Here is a 13,506-nt window from a genome sequence, read left to right as displayed (position 1 = left end):
GAAAAATAAATATTACTACGATAATATATTTAGTAAATATGACTTGAGTCGTGCAGGCACTGCCTTAAGAAACTATTTCAACAATGTGAAATGTTTCTCCACGATTAAATAAGCCCTTCTCTAATTATAATTAAAGGATACAGGAATCAGTAAAATTAAAATAACACCAGCAAATTTTAGAAGATGAAAAATAAATGACCACAAAAGGACATTAAAAAGAATTAATAGAAAACAAATGAGAGAGAGGGAATCCGTGTAAATAGGAGAGGGAGCAATAACATTTTTTGATTGCACATTCTGAAGGAGGGAGTATACCTATTTATAGGCACATGTGTATAATTTGCACATGACAAGTGTCATGGACAATTGTCTACACCACTTTAAACGTTTAAGACACTTGGCCACTTTTGCCATGTGTCAATAATTATTTAAAAAATATCACAAATTCTTTAAAATATCACTACACATGATACTATGTGGCCTGATTTTTTTTTAAAAAAAAACAATCTTCTCCATTGTGCTCAGTAAGCAAGGACATGTTATATAGTTTGTCTGTCTCAACTTATATGATACAATTCAAATTTCGAGAATCAAACATCTTTATTTTAATCGTGAATTCGGATGTACAATCTTTAAGTTTTTAAAAAAATAATTTACACATTTAGATACTACATGAAAAGTACTAATAAGTAACAATATTTAACAATTTACAATATTTAAAAGACATACAAATAAATTAGGGTCAAAAAAATTTTTGTTTGACTCTTAAAATTTGAACTGTATCACATAAATTGAGACACAAAGAGCATATGAAGAAGGAAAGGAATTTCAGTTGCCCAAAATCCCAAGCCTACAGCAGGTGAAGCAGGCTCCAACCTTGCCAAGGAAGTATGTTAGCAGTTAAGATCACAAAAATATGTTCTACGAAGAGGGGAGAAGTTAACCTATACATTGCTTCCCATGTTAACGGTAGCCTGATTATGGGACATAAAAAAGATACAATCTTCGTAATTGTATATCTATGTTGAATACATTTGAGGCAGTCTGATATGTTCGATGGAATTCGGGCAATTCGCAGTAATGCTCTTATTTTGGGGTGATTTTTAATTTTTGTCCATCAAAATGAAAGTATTTAACTTTTGTTCTTCGCCTAAAACCTCAGAATTCCGGGTTCAAACCTCTACTTAGGAGAAAATTTTTAAAAAAATTGCTAGGCAGAGGTTGCCTACAAACTCTGCCCCATCAGGCATAGTTTGCATGCAAAACTCTACCATAAGGCAGAGTTTTCAAGCAAATTATGCCTGATGGGGCAGAGTTTGTCTGCAAACTATGCCTTATGGTAAAGTTATGCGGGTAAACTATTCCTTAGCAAACTCTACCTTAAGGCAGAGTTTTGAGCTTCATGCAGAATTCTGCCTTAAAATTCTGCCTTAAGGCAGAGTTTCGCTGGCGAATTATTTTTAAATTTTTTATTGAGCGGGGATTCGAACCCGGAACCTAAGAGTTTTAGGCGAAGGGCAAAAATTAAAGACCAACAATTTGAGGGGAAAAATTAAAGACCAGTGCATTTGAAGGGCACTCCCCACAAAAAAATGATGGAATTCAACGCATTTCTAATATCAAGCACAACTGAATGAAGGGCCCAAGGAATAGAATTCACATTATTGATCCAGTTGATTAGCATAACAGAGTCACTCTATATCTAATTTCCTTAAATTATTTTTTCTACACCAATTTAGTCCAGTCAAAAGAGCAATAGCCTTTGAGAGGTTGTTAGTTATCTGCCCAAGATTAATAGCATATGCACTAATCATATTACCTTGTGCATTTTTAATTATGCCACCTCCATCTGAGTTCAACTTCATCTACTCAGCTCAAGGACAGATCCATTTTACAGCAAAAGTAGTGACAAGAAGTTTAGCCTTCTCCAGTAGATCATAGAAGTGTAGGCTCTTTATAAAAGAAGGTATTTTGACTATTTCCTCGGAAATGGACTACTTTATCAAATGCATGCATGGTATGTTCTTGTGATATTCAGTCATTATTCCCTTATGTTTTTGCTTGGCTAGCTTGAATGAAGCAAATATACTAAATATATTTGAAGTACTATTCAAGAATATGAATCATTTTGATTTTCAGAAGTATCGAAACTCAAGGGTAGCATTCACGGAATTACCCTATTATTGAAATACTCAATGTCTCCTATCTAGCTAAGCTTTTGATGAGTTATGAGTTTTGATGATTGACATACGTATCAGGGACCAGGTCTCCTGGGCACTGTACGACTGGGACAGCTGTAAAGCTGTGGCACTGTTCTGACTTGCAGAGCCACAGCAGGACAGACGGATCATTGCAATGTCTATATCTATATCACACGCGTCTCACATGCTCCTTACTCGGCCCCCTATATAAACAACATGTTGGCATTTGTTTGACCTAGCAACTCAAAGCATATTATTCTCATTGTTTAAAAGAGTAGCCACCACTGCCTTCTCAGAGCTCTAAAGATCAAGACTAAATAACTCCAAGGACTAGATCCTAATACTGAAGAAGTCTTAGGTTATTTTAGTTTTTATCTTTTGGTCTATATATTGTAAACCTACACTTCTTTTAAGAAGGGCTTTTTTAGGTGTTTGGTTTATTAAGTTTTTCGTGTTGACACTTAACTATAGTTAGTTATGGTGAGTTGAAGTTCAGCTAGAGGTAGTTGAATTAGTTTGGTTCTTGGCTAGAGTTAGTCAAGTAAGTGCTTGCAATAGGTATTGTAAGGAGAGAGATTAGTAGGCTAATTCCTTGGTTGCAAAAGACTTGTAATCTAAAAGACATTACTCAGTTAGTGAAGTTGGAAATCTTATCAGGATAGGTCGTGGCTTTTAATCCCTTGAGCAAGGAGTTTTCCACGTAAACATTGTGTCTTGTTTACTTTCTGTTTTAGCTTGAGGGAACAGATAAGATACCTGATCCCTCGTCTGTTTTGGTGGACGCTTAGTTTCTATCAGCTTTGGTAGACAAAGCTACTTAGTACCTATATTTGTGGGAGGTAGCATGTACAAGCTGGAATACTTTAGCTGCACAAGCTGGTGTGGACATTGCCTTTATTTAAACAAAAAAGCTATAGAAATACGAAAAGTGTGAACGTGAAATTAGTATGTTCACTGTCATTTCATTACCATGTGGAGCTGAAATTAGTATGTTCACTGTCATTTCGTAACCCTGTGAGCCTGAAATTAGTATGTTCACTGTCATTTCATAACCATAATCTTTAAGTCTGATTCAGTGATCAGAAAAGAAGTTAAAACTCTTGGTTAGATGCCTCTTTATTGCGGTATAATATCTTTATATTATTTAATATTATTTGGTAGCATATTTGTAGAGAGATAATTATCATATATTAGTTAGTTTCCTTGTTTCACTAATTACCATATATTAGTTAGTTTCCTTGTTTCACTAGGATCTTAGTTTCCTTGTTTCACTAGGGTTCAAGATTATATCCTATATATATTCTCTCTTGGTGAATGAATGGAACAAGTCAAGATTGTATAGTTTCTACATGGTATCAGGCCACACATTTTTTTTCTTCTCTTCATCGTAAATTTCCATGGTCGGTGACGCCGTACCTCCTCCACCACCACCCAAAATTAAGTCTAATTCTCTCTATTTTCTCGGTCCTCAAGACCGACCCGGGGACTATATCACGCCTACTCGTTTCAAGGGTGCATCAAATAACGCTGCCGTCGATCAGCACTTTACATCCGATCAATGGAAGGCTATTACGGGATTTTTTGGTAATGCTACAATTCCCGAAAATCGCTTGAATGGTAAGTTTGATGTTTTTTCTTGGATTATTGACACTGGTGCTACTCATCATGTTACCGGTGAGAAATCTTGGTTGTTTGATGTCCATACTGTTGATTGTCCTATTGGCTTGCCAAATGGTGAAAAGGTGTTTGCTTCTTTGGAAGGTTCTGTTCGACTGTCAGATAAAATCACCTTACATCATGTCCTTTATGTGCCTTATTTACGTTGCAACTTACTCTCCGTCCCCCAACTTACTGATAATTTACATACTATTGTCTCTTTTAATTCTTATATGTGTGCTATTCATGACCCACTGAAGGAGCTGATTGGAACGGGAGTTAGGAGGGACGGACTATACTATTTTAGCAAACCGGACGGACTATACTATTTTAGCAAACCGGACGTGGTGCAACATGTGTCTACTGTCGTGGCAACGTCCGCATTGGAATTGTGGCATCGACGATTAGGGCATCCTTCCGAGAGAGTAGTTAAGTTGCTTCCTCATGTCAGTAGTGATAAGAGTAGTTTAGCAAAGGATTGTGAAGTGTGTTTACGTGCTAAGCATCCTAGAGACAAATTTCCTTTAAGTGATAATAATGCATCTAGAATATTTGAGAAAATACATTGTGATTTGTGGGGCCCATATCGCCATGTTTCATCGTGTGGAACTCGTTATGTTTTAACAATTGTTGATGATTTTTCCCGAGCTATTTGGATTTACTTGTTGGTTGATAAAACAGAAGTGTTTCCGATGTTTATGGCTTTTGTTGCTATGGTTGATCGACAATTTAATCAAACAATTAAAGTTGTACAAAGTGATAATGGTACAGAATTTAATTGTTTGATCGATTATTTTTCCGCCACTGGTATTTTGTTTCAAACCTCTTGTGGGTACTCCGCAACAGAATGGGATGGTAGAGAGGAAGCATAAACATGTGTTGAATGTTGCGAGGGCTCTCAGATTTCAGGCCAATTTGCCTATTTTTTTCTGGGGTGAATGTGTTTTTGCTGCATCTCATCTCATAAATCGTACCCCCACACCCAAATTGGAAAATAAAACACCTTTTGAAATTTTATTCAATAAACCTCCTTTTTTTTATGCTATTCGTACTTTTGGGTGTTTGTGCTTTGCTCATAATCAAAAAACTCAGGCTGACAAATTTGCTAGTCGGAGCAGAAAGTGTTTGTTTGTGGGATATCCATTTGGTAAGAAGGGGTGGCGGTTGTTTGATCTTGATACGAAGGAATTTTTTGTCTCTCGTGATGTAAAGTTTGTGGAGGATGTGTTTCCTTTTGCTTGTCCAGAAGATGTTAATATTTCGTTTCGTTTTTTTTATGAGGGTGCTGAAATTTATCGTAATTTTATGGTGTACGGGGATGAATTAGGGGGCAAAGTTGATAGTTCGGAGGCTGCCGAGCAGCAGCCGCAAACCACTGCCCAACCAGCGCCTGCTGGCAGCCAGACCGAGCTGCAGCCAGCGGCCACTGTCCAGCCCGCTGGGAACCCAGCGCCAGCTGGCAGCGAGGCTGAGCGGCTGCCAACAGCCACTGCACAGCCTGCTGGGAACCCAGCGCCCGCTGGCAGCGAGGGGGGGCAGCAACATCATACCCCAGTCACGAATGTGGAAAGTGGCTTGGGGCGTGGTTTTCGGGAGAAATTTTCCTCTGTTGTGCTTCGTGATTATGTGACACACTCAGTTTTTGCTAATAGTCTGTCCCCTACAACTCCTGTTAACAATCAATCCTCAGGTACTCCCTATCCTTTGGCACACTATATTAATTGTGACAATTTTTCTGTAAATTATCGTAAGTTTCTTGCAGCTATTATTTCGAGTAAGGATCCTAAGACCTTCAAAGAAGCCATGAAACACGAAAATTGGAGACATTTAATGAAACAAGAGATACGTGCATTGGAACACAATGGTACATGGACTTTGAAACATCTTTCTCCGGGTAAGAAAGCACTTGGTAATCAGTGGGTGTACAAGACCAAGTTTTTGTCAAATGGAGATGTGGAACGGCTCAAATCGCGCTTGGTTGTGTTGGGAAATCATCAACAAGCGGGGATTGACTACAATGAAATTTTTGCTCCGGTCGCCAAGTGGGTTCCCTATTGAGAAAAATCATAAACTTGGCCTTGCAAATGGAGATTTGTTGTCGGATCCGGAGGTCTACCGTAGATTAGTCGGGCGTTTGATTTATTTGGGGGTCACTCGACCGGACTTGGCATATTCTGTTCATATTTTGTCTCAATTCATGCAAGAACCCTGTATTGAACATTGGGAAGCGGCCTTACGAGTGGTCCGTTATTTAAAAGGCACACCAGGACAGGGTATTTTGTTACGTGCTGACAGTGAGTTGACTTTGCAGGGATAGTGTGATTCTGATTGGGCATCTTGTCCGCTTACTCGTCGTTGGCTTGTATTTCTAGGTCAATCTCCCATCTCTTGGAAGACAAAGAAGCAGCACACAGTTTCTAGATCTTCTGCAGAGGCTGAATAGAGGTCCATGGCTGCGGTCACTTGTGAGTTGAAGTGGCTGAGAGGTCTGTTGTTGAGTTTAGGTATACAACATCCCAAGGCGATCAAATTGTTTTGTGATAGTCAGTCAGCTTTGCACATCGCAAAAAATCTGGTTTTCCATGAACGAACAAAGCACATTGAGATAGATTGTCACTTTGTTCGTGATGCAATTAATGAAGGTTTGATTTCTCCGTCACACGTTTCAACATCTTCACAATTGGCAGACATTTTTACCAAAGCTCTCGGCAAAACTCAGTTTGACTTCTTGCTTTCCAAGTTGGGCATTTTTTATTCCCATGCTCCAACTTGAGGGAGGGTTTTGCGGTATAATATCTTTATATTATTTGGTAGCATATTTGTAGGGAGATAATTACCATATATTAGTTAGTTTCCTTGTTTCACTAATTACCATCTATTAGTTAGTTTCCTTGTTTCACTAATTACCATCTATTAGTTAGTTTCCTTGTTTCACTAGGATATTAGTTTCCTTGTTTCACTAGGGTTCAAGATTGTATCCTATATATAATTCTCTCTTGGTGAATGAATGGAACAAGTCAAGATTGTATAGTTTCTACATTCTTGGGGTAAAACTTATATGGTTTATTTTCACTATTATAGAAACATGAGTTTGGAGGAGGATCGGCGTCCGTCCTCCAACTCATGTACAAAACAAAAAAAAAAAATGAACCCCACCACTTTCAAACTCATGTAAAAAAAAAAATGGACCACATATTAAAATAACAAGCAATACATAAAAAAAAACATGGACCCCATATTAAAAAATTAAAATATATTCATGTAATTTCCAAAGTATCCCCAATAAGTTAATAATGGTTGATTCATTGTCACATGTGTATCAACCCAGTAGTGGGAGCAAATGAAATCATTATACAGCAAAAAACGTGGACCCCATATTATTGCTTTTCTTCAGAAGGTTAAGTAGTCAAATCATACAATTTTCTTTCTTTTCTTAGGCCCCGTTTGGACATGGTTTGAAACCATGTTTGGACATACAATTTGAATATTTTAAGGAGTATTTTCTCTTATAGACATAAAAACTCCACAAGTTGCGAAACTATCAAAACATTCTCAATTCTTATACAATCTTACCAAATGAGCAAGTTATAGTTCATAACAAAATTAATACGCTAATTCATAACAACCAGCTCAAAATTAATACTAGAAGACCTTTCTAAAAATACAACATCAATTGATCAAATTTAGTTTAATAAATAAAATTAAACTGTGGGTCTTTTTTTACAAAATTAAAAGGTTGGTAGACATAAATAAAATTTGGTGGAAGTTAATGAGATTGGTAAATGATTGATGGGGGTAATTGTTAAAAATATCTACCAACTTATGGGTCTTTTTTACAAAATATAAACTTATGGGTTAAATTTTATATTTTAAAAAGTTGAAACCATGGTTTCAAACCTTGCTTTCAAACTCATGTCCAAACGCTGGTTTGAAACCATGGTTTGAAAATTCATGGCCAAACGCCTACTTATATTAGATTGAGATCTAATCTAGATATTTAACTATTGTATTTGCTATTCCGCCATGTCATTTATATTTTAAAATACGATAGAATTTAATTACTTTTTCATTTTTATTCTTACTCTAATAAAAGTGAAAAGAGATTAATGTCGTAAAAGAAAAAATAATATTAAATGGAGATCATATAATAAATAAGGTAAATAAGTCAAATTATAATTTTAATTGACGTTTCCTTAAAAAAAATATGCAAAAGACAACACGACAAGTAAAATGAGCTAAACCAAGAATATTCACCAAAAATTAAAAAATAGTAGTTCTTCATTTAAATAGAAAATTAAATTTTCACTTTGTTTCGTTTTAAACATGTAAAATTAATTTAATAATTTGAATTAGAATTATCCAAATCAAAATTTGATAAAAAAAATAATAAGTATTGTTTAGGTCCAATCTATATACATTAACAATAGAATATTTTACACCTTTAAATTAATCGAATTAAAATTCAAACTATCAACTGATGCTTAAATATTGCTATTATTTTGTCTCAAAGAGAGGAAAATAGTTTCCTTTTAAATAAGTCTTCTCTTTTAAAAGTATTAATAAATTTTTGCAAACTTTGTATTCGTAGCAAACATTAATTTATTAAAGTTTTGGATACGGAGCACAAACTACAATATTATATTAATCGTGTTTTGAACATAGTATATATATATGCATAAAAACAGTGCAAACTTATACTCCCTCCGTTTCAATTTATATGAACCCATTTGACTGGGCACGACATTAAGAAAGAGGGAAGACTTTTGAAACTTGTGGTTCAAAATAAGCCTTGAAAATTTGTGTGGCTGTAAATCATTCATAAAGTGAATTTGTTTCCAAATTATGAAAGAGGTCATTCATTTTGGCACGGACTAAAAAGGAAATAGGTTCAAACAAATTGAAACAGAGGGAGTATATGCTTATTAGCAATATAAAATATATATATATATTATTACTACCCAAACACAACTACATACACATAGATACATACCAAAGTGCGCACAGGCATACGCCATCTAGTTTGTTTAGAATGATGAATTTTACCAAATACATTCATATACATAAGGTTTGAGTTTTCTGAGCTGTAGTTCTCACTAACTTGTATGCATTGTTGTCTCTGTTTTCAAGAGATATGATCATTATGGAATCCTAAGTCTTCATACGATCTTTGCTTGAAATGAAGATCCGTATTTACTTCAAGTTTTTTGTCCTTTGTACTATCCAAATATATATGTCAATTTATGTAAAGTTTTTAAATGGTATTCAGCTGATTCATACGTAAATTATACTTTCTATCGTAAGTATAATTCTATTCAACTCATCAAGTCACCATTGTTTGTCTGCAAAGTTGAAGAGAAACAAGCAGTTCTTTATTTTTTTCAGCATACTGTCACATAAATTGGAATGGATACTTGATATATAAATATCATCCATGGTGGAAAAGTACTAAATAGGAAAAGTATGGAATATTACAAGCACCATAATTCTGAATCAATCACTCCCAAAACAAGCATTGATGAGGTGGAACTAAAGGCAAAAAACCCCTTACATCTTTGAAATTATGTTGACTCCTTCCACATTTCAGAAAGTCATCTTGTATACAACTTGAAATTTTTTCATGGCCAGTGGAGGCAAACTTATAGCTACTTGTTGCTCCCAAACGCACACGCAAGTATACGTGGTCGTACAAGTAATATAGACTGTTAAGTCCAGATATCGATCCCACAGAGACTTAGATTCTACTGTTAAACTAATTCAAATTCGAATGAAACTATTCAAGAAAGTGAAAATCAAGATGTTTGTTGTACTAAACTAAAACTGAAAAGTAAACAATTTGTGATGGGTGTTTTTGTGACTGAGACTATCTTGATAAAGATTGTAAGAATTTTCAGATGAGAGAAAGATCTAGGGTTATGGCTTTCGACAATCCAGTTGATCTTCAGACAATTCCACCTATTTTATTTCCGGGGTTACTAGTTGACGGGTTGACTATGCTTTATGATATTCTCTCGAACTACTCACAAGCCTGTAGATGTTACCTTAATGCCTATATCTCTATGGTCATCAGATGTAACAAGAACGCCTTTATTCCACCGTATTCAACTAAGTAGGGCTAACGGGTATATCTCTATCCTCAGTAGCAAAACGATTAAATCGAACAAACTCTATTTATTCTTATTACGTACGTGAATTCCCTTTCTCAAGTTCAATCCCCGCACCACAGATAGTGTCTAACTATTGGCCAGATAATCAAACAATTAAAACCAAGAATAAATAAGCAACCCACAATGTGGAAAATCAATAGATAATAATTGTCATCACATCAACTTTCAAGTTTTTTCGCCACAACCCTAGAATTAGGAGATTAGCTACTCATGGTTCGATCATAGACAAAAGAAGCCATGAATAAACTAGGGTTGAAAAAGATGAAAAATAAAGTAACCTAGAAAAAGAAAAAGGAGAACGGTGGCTTACAAATCCTTGAATAATCCCAGAATACCGTTCTCAGCTATAAAAACGTCTATATATAGGCTAGGGTAAAATTAATAATTAAGGAATCCAAATCCTAGTCTAATCGGGAAAACACCCGCAGAGTTCCGCTTTCCTTCCGCGATGCGGAAGGAAAGCGCAAGGTTCTGCAGCTATTCGCTTTTTCCCCGCGATGCGAGTCGATCGCGGAGTCTGATGACTGAGTTTGGTTGTTCCGCTTTCTTCACGCGATGCGGGTCGATGGCCTGAAGTTCTGAAGCTTCTCGCGATCCTTCCGCGATGCGTAAGGAAAGCGAGGTTCTGTAAATGATTACTCTTCCGTTAGTTCATCCTTTGCGGTAATCGACTTGTCGCCTCAGCCGATCGACATCTGCTACGACTTTCAATCATTTTAAGCACATTTTCCATCGTTTGTTGTCATCGTACCTATAGACATGAAATGCAACGACATAAGTTCAAATACGACGGTTACCTCATGAATTAAGCGATAAAAGTCATAAGAAGAAGTTGTAATACGACACAAAACATGATATTTGTGCCAAATATCACTACTAAAATACCTTTTTCTCGCTTGTCATTTTTAACAGGAACACCTACACTAATGAAAGAAAAAGCTTTTGGAATCCCTCCAAAAATGGGCTTTCCCCATCCAAAATCGAATTCATCAAATCCAGCATATCTATTATCCGAGACAACAAAATTCCAAGATTTTGTGAATTCTGTTCGCCCTTTAATCACCATTAAATTTGTTACTGATTTTATGTATTCTTCATTCATATGATCTTTAAGTTTCTTGACCAATTCAACTGCATACGTTAGTGGATTTGAACATAACAGTCCGCTTTTTGATACTGCAGCTGGAGTAATGAACACATTCCCATAATATCCAGATGGAAGTTCAAATTTTAGTGATTTTCCACGTATGTTAATAACGTACGTGAAACGAACAATTTCTTCAGGGTGCAAATCGAGAGCAATGGTACGACATTTTCATAAAAATGCCACTAACAAGTCAAATTTTGAACTTTCGCAATTTGGAGAAACCTGATTTTTAATCGTTTCCATCTCCTTATTTCCAAAGAAAAATGATTGTTGTATTAAATTGTCCTCCATAGATTCCCATGCAATTCTTGATTCAATTTGCTCATCAAATTCATGGTGAGTACATGCAATATATGGTGATGATCTAGCACTTAGGAGATGCCTTTGCCATACAGGTAACATAGAAGGTGCAGAAGCTCCTTGGATTAATTCACTTATGCATTTAGAAACATTTTAAAGCCATAGGCATCCATCATAGTGTGATTAACTTTGAATCCAACAGCAAATCCACGACAGCTAAAACGGGTCACCTATGTATAGAGGTATATTAGTTTAAGAATTTTACTTTTATATATTAATCATGTAAAGTTCACCTAACAAATAACTACAATTAGTGTTTATAAAAGAGTAAGATTATTAACTTGAAACAAAAGGAAGGTTGCAAGCTTTGTAAATATTCTTTACATTATAAGTGCATATTAGCTAAATGAGATGATACATAAATATCCCTTCAACCTTCTTTTTTTTTTTTTGAATTTTCAACCACACTTAAACTTGACCTGTTACTCCCTTATAGTTGATTTACTAACATAAGTCATGCATTCATTTTTTCTTGTTTAAAATCCTAAGTGCAGGTAATTCTTTTCTTGCGTATCGACAAGTAGTTGCTGAGTTAAATTCAAGCAACGGGGCTCAATTGAATTTCGTTTGAAAATCTCAACTTGTAAAGAGGGTAAAAATAATTGTTTAAATATGTGTATACAAGTTTTTGAAACCCCCTGACATAAGAAAGGCTTAAATATTGTGGTAAAGGGGGTTAAAGAATTACATAAGGTCATAGATTAAATTCTAGATGTTGCGTTGTTGCATTTTTTCTGGATCCCTTTGTTAGGATGTTTGACTCCGTCACTGAGCAGAACTATCCTACACCATATATGTGTGGGGGTTTGATCCCACCTTTTCATTTCCTTTCCATTTTCTTAAGATTTCGGATAGCGATCTCAAATTCAAGTTGGTTCTATTTGAACTTTTTCTATGAAAAAGATAATCATTTAATTCCCAATTATCCCTTATATTATATAAAGGAAGTTTTGAAAAAAAAAAAAGGCAGGATATATATTGGTTATTTACCTGAACTACCAAAAGAGGGCAACCAATGATTCCATCAGAGCCAGGAACATTGTGCAGTAGTAAATCCAAGTATGGACATGGTGGTTTAATGGATTCACCTAATTTCTCAAGCTCCACATTTGCATCAGCTTCAATAAACAAGACTCCATCACCATTGCAATTCACCATAAGCTTCTTATTAGGCCCTTCAGTGAGCCTACCAGCTAATGGATAGTAAAACACTATTGCTTTAGACAATCCATTTTCTAGGATTTTTGCAGGATCTTTCCCTTTCATTGAAGCATTATATTTGTAAAACATTAGTACGAAAAGTTGGAAACGATTAAGCCCTTGGTCATCTATTTCAGAAAGATGTTTAGTCTCACGAGGTGTTACTCTTGGTGGAACTACTAATTTCGGCTTGTTATGTATTATTGAAATTTGCATACTGTATGTCAAATGTCCTATTCGATAAAAGGAAGAGTAATGTATGATGAAAGTGATCTCTGAAATGTATATTGGAATGAAAGTATGTAATCTTTGTAAGCATTTGAGTTTAGATTTATAGAGTGTCAAATATGCAACAGGAAATGTGCACGTGATTTATTATCCAAGACCAGCATGTGGTGATGAGAAAGTTGGACCTATATATATTACTACTATATAGAAGCACCAGTTGGTGCACTTTTTCGTCGTCCGTTTATGGGCAAAAAAAAAAATTGTAGGCCCACATATTAAACACATATCAATCAATATTTTTAAAAAAAAAGTAGAACCCACCATCTTCAAACTCATGGAGAAAAAAAAGTGGACCCCATATTAACAAAATCAAGCAAATTAAAAAACAAAAGTGAATCTCATATTAAAAAAACAAACAATGTTAAAAAAAAAAAAAAAAAACTTGCAGACTTTGTATTCGTAGCAAACACTAATATAATAAAGTTTTTAGATACGGAGCACAAACTGCAATGTTATATTAATCGTGTTTTGAACATTAAAAAAAAAAGTA

General features: G+C 35.3%; 1 pseudogene; it reads right to left on the bottom strand.

Annotated features, from left to right (window-relative positions):
* Positions 1-9,234: 9,234 nt before the first annotated feature.
* On the bottom strand, positions 9,235-13,094 carry LOC132612225 (methanol O-anthraniloyltransferase-like; annotated as a pseudogene).
* Positions 13,095-13,506: the final 412 nt, after the last annotated feature.

This window comes from Lycium barbarum, chromosome 9 (genome assembly GCF_019175385.1).
Source record: "Lycium barbarum isolate Lr01 chromosome 9, ASM1917538v2, whole genome shotgun sequence".
Classification (NCBI taxonomy): Eukaryota; Viridiplantae; Streptophyta; class Magnoliopsida; order Solanales; family Solanaceae; genus Lycium; species Lycium barbarum.
Note: the sequence above shows the minus strand (reverse complement) of the source record. Positions and strands in the feature narration are given on the sequence as shown.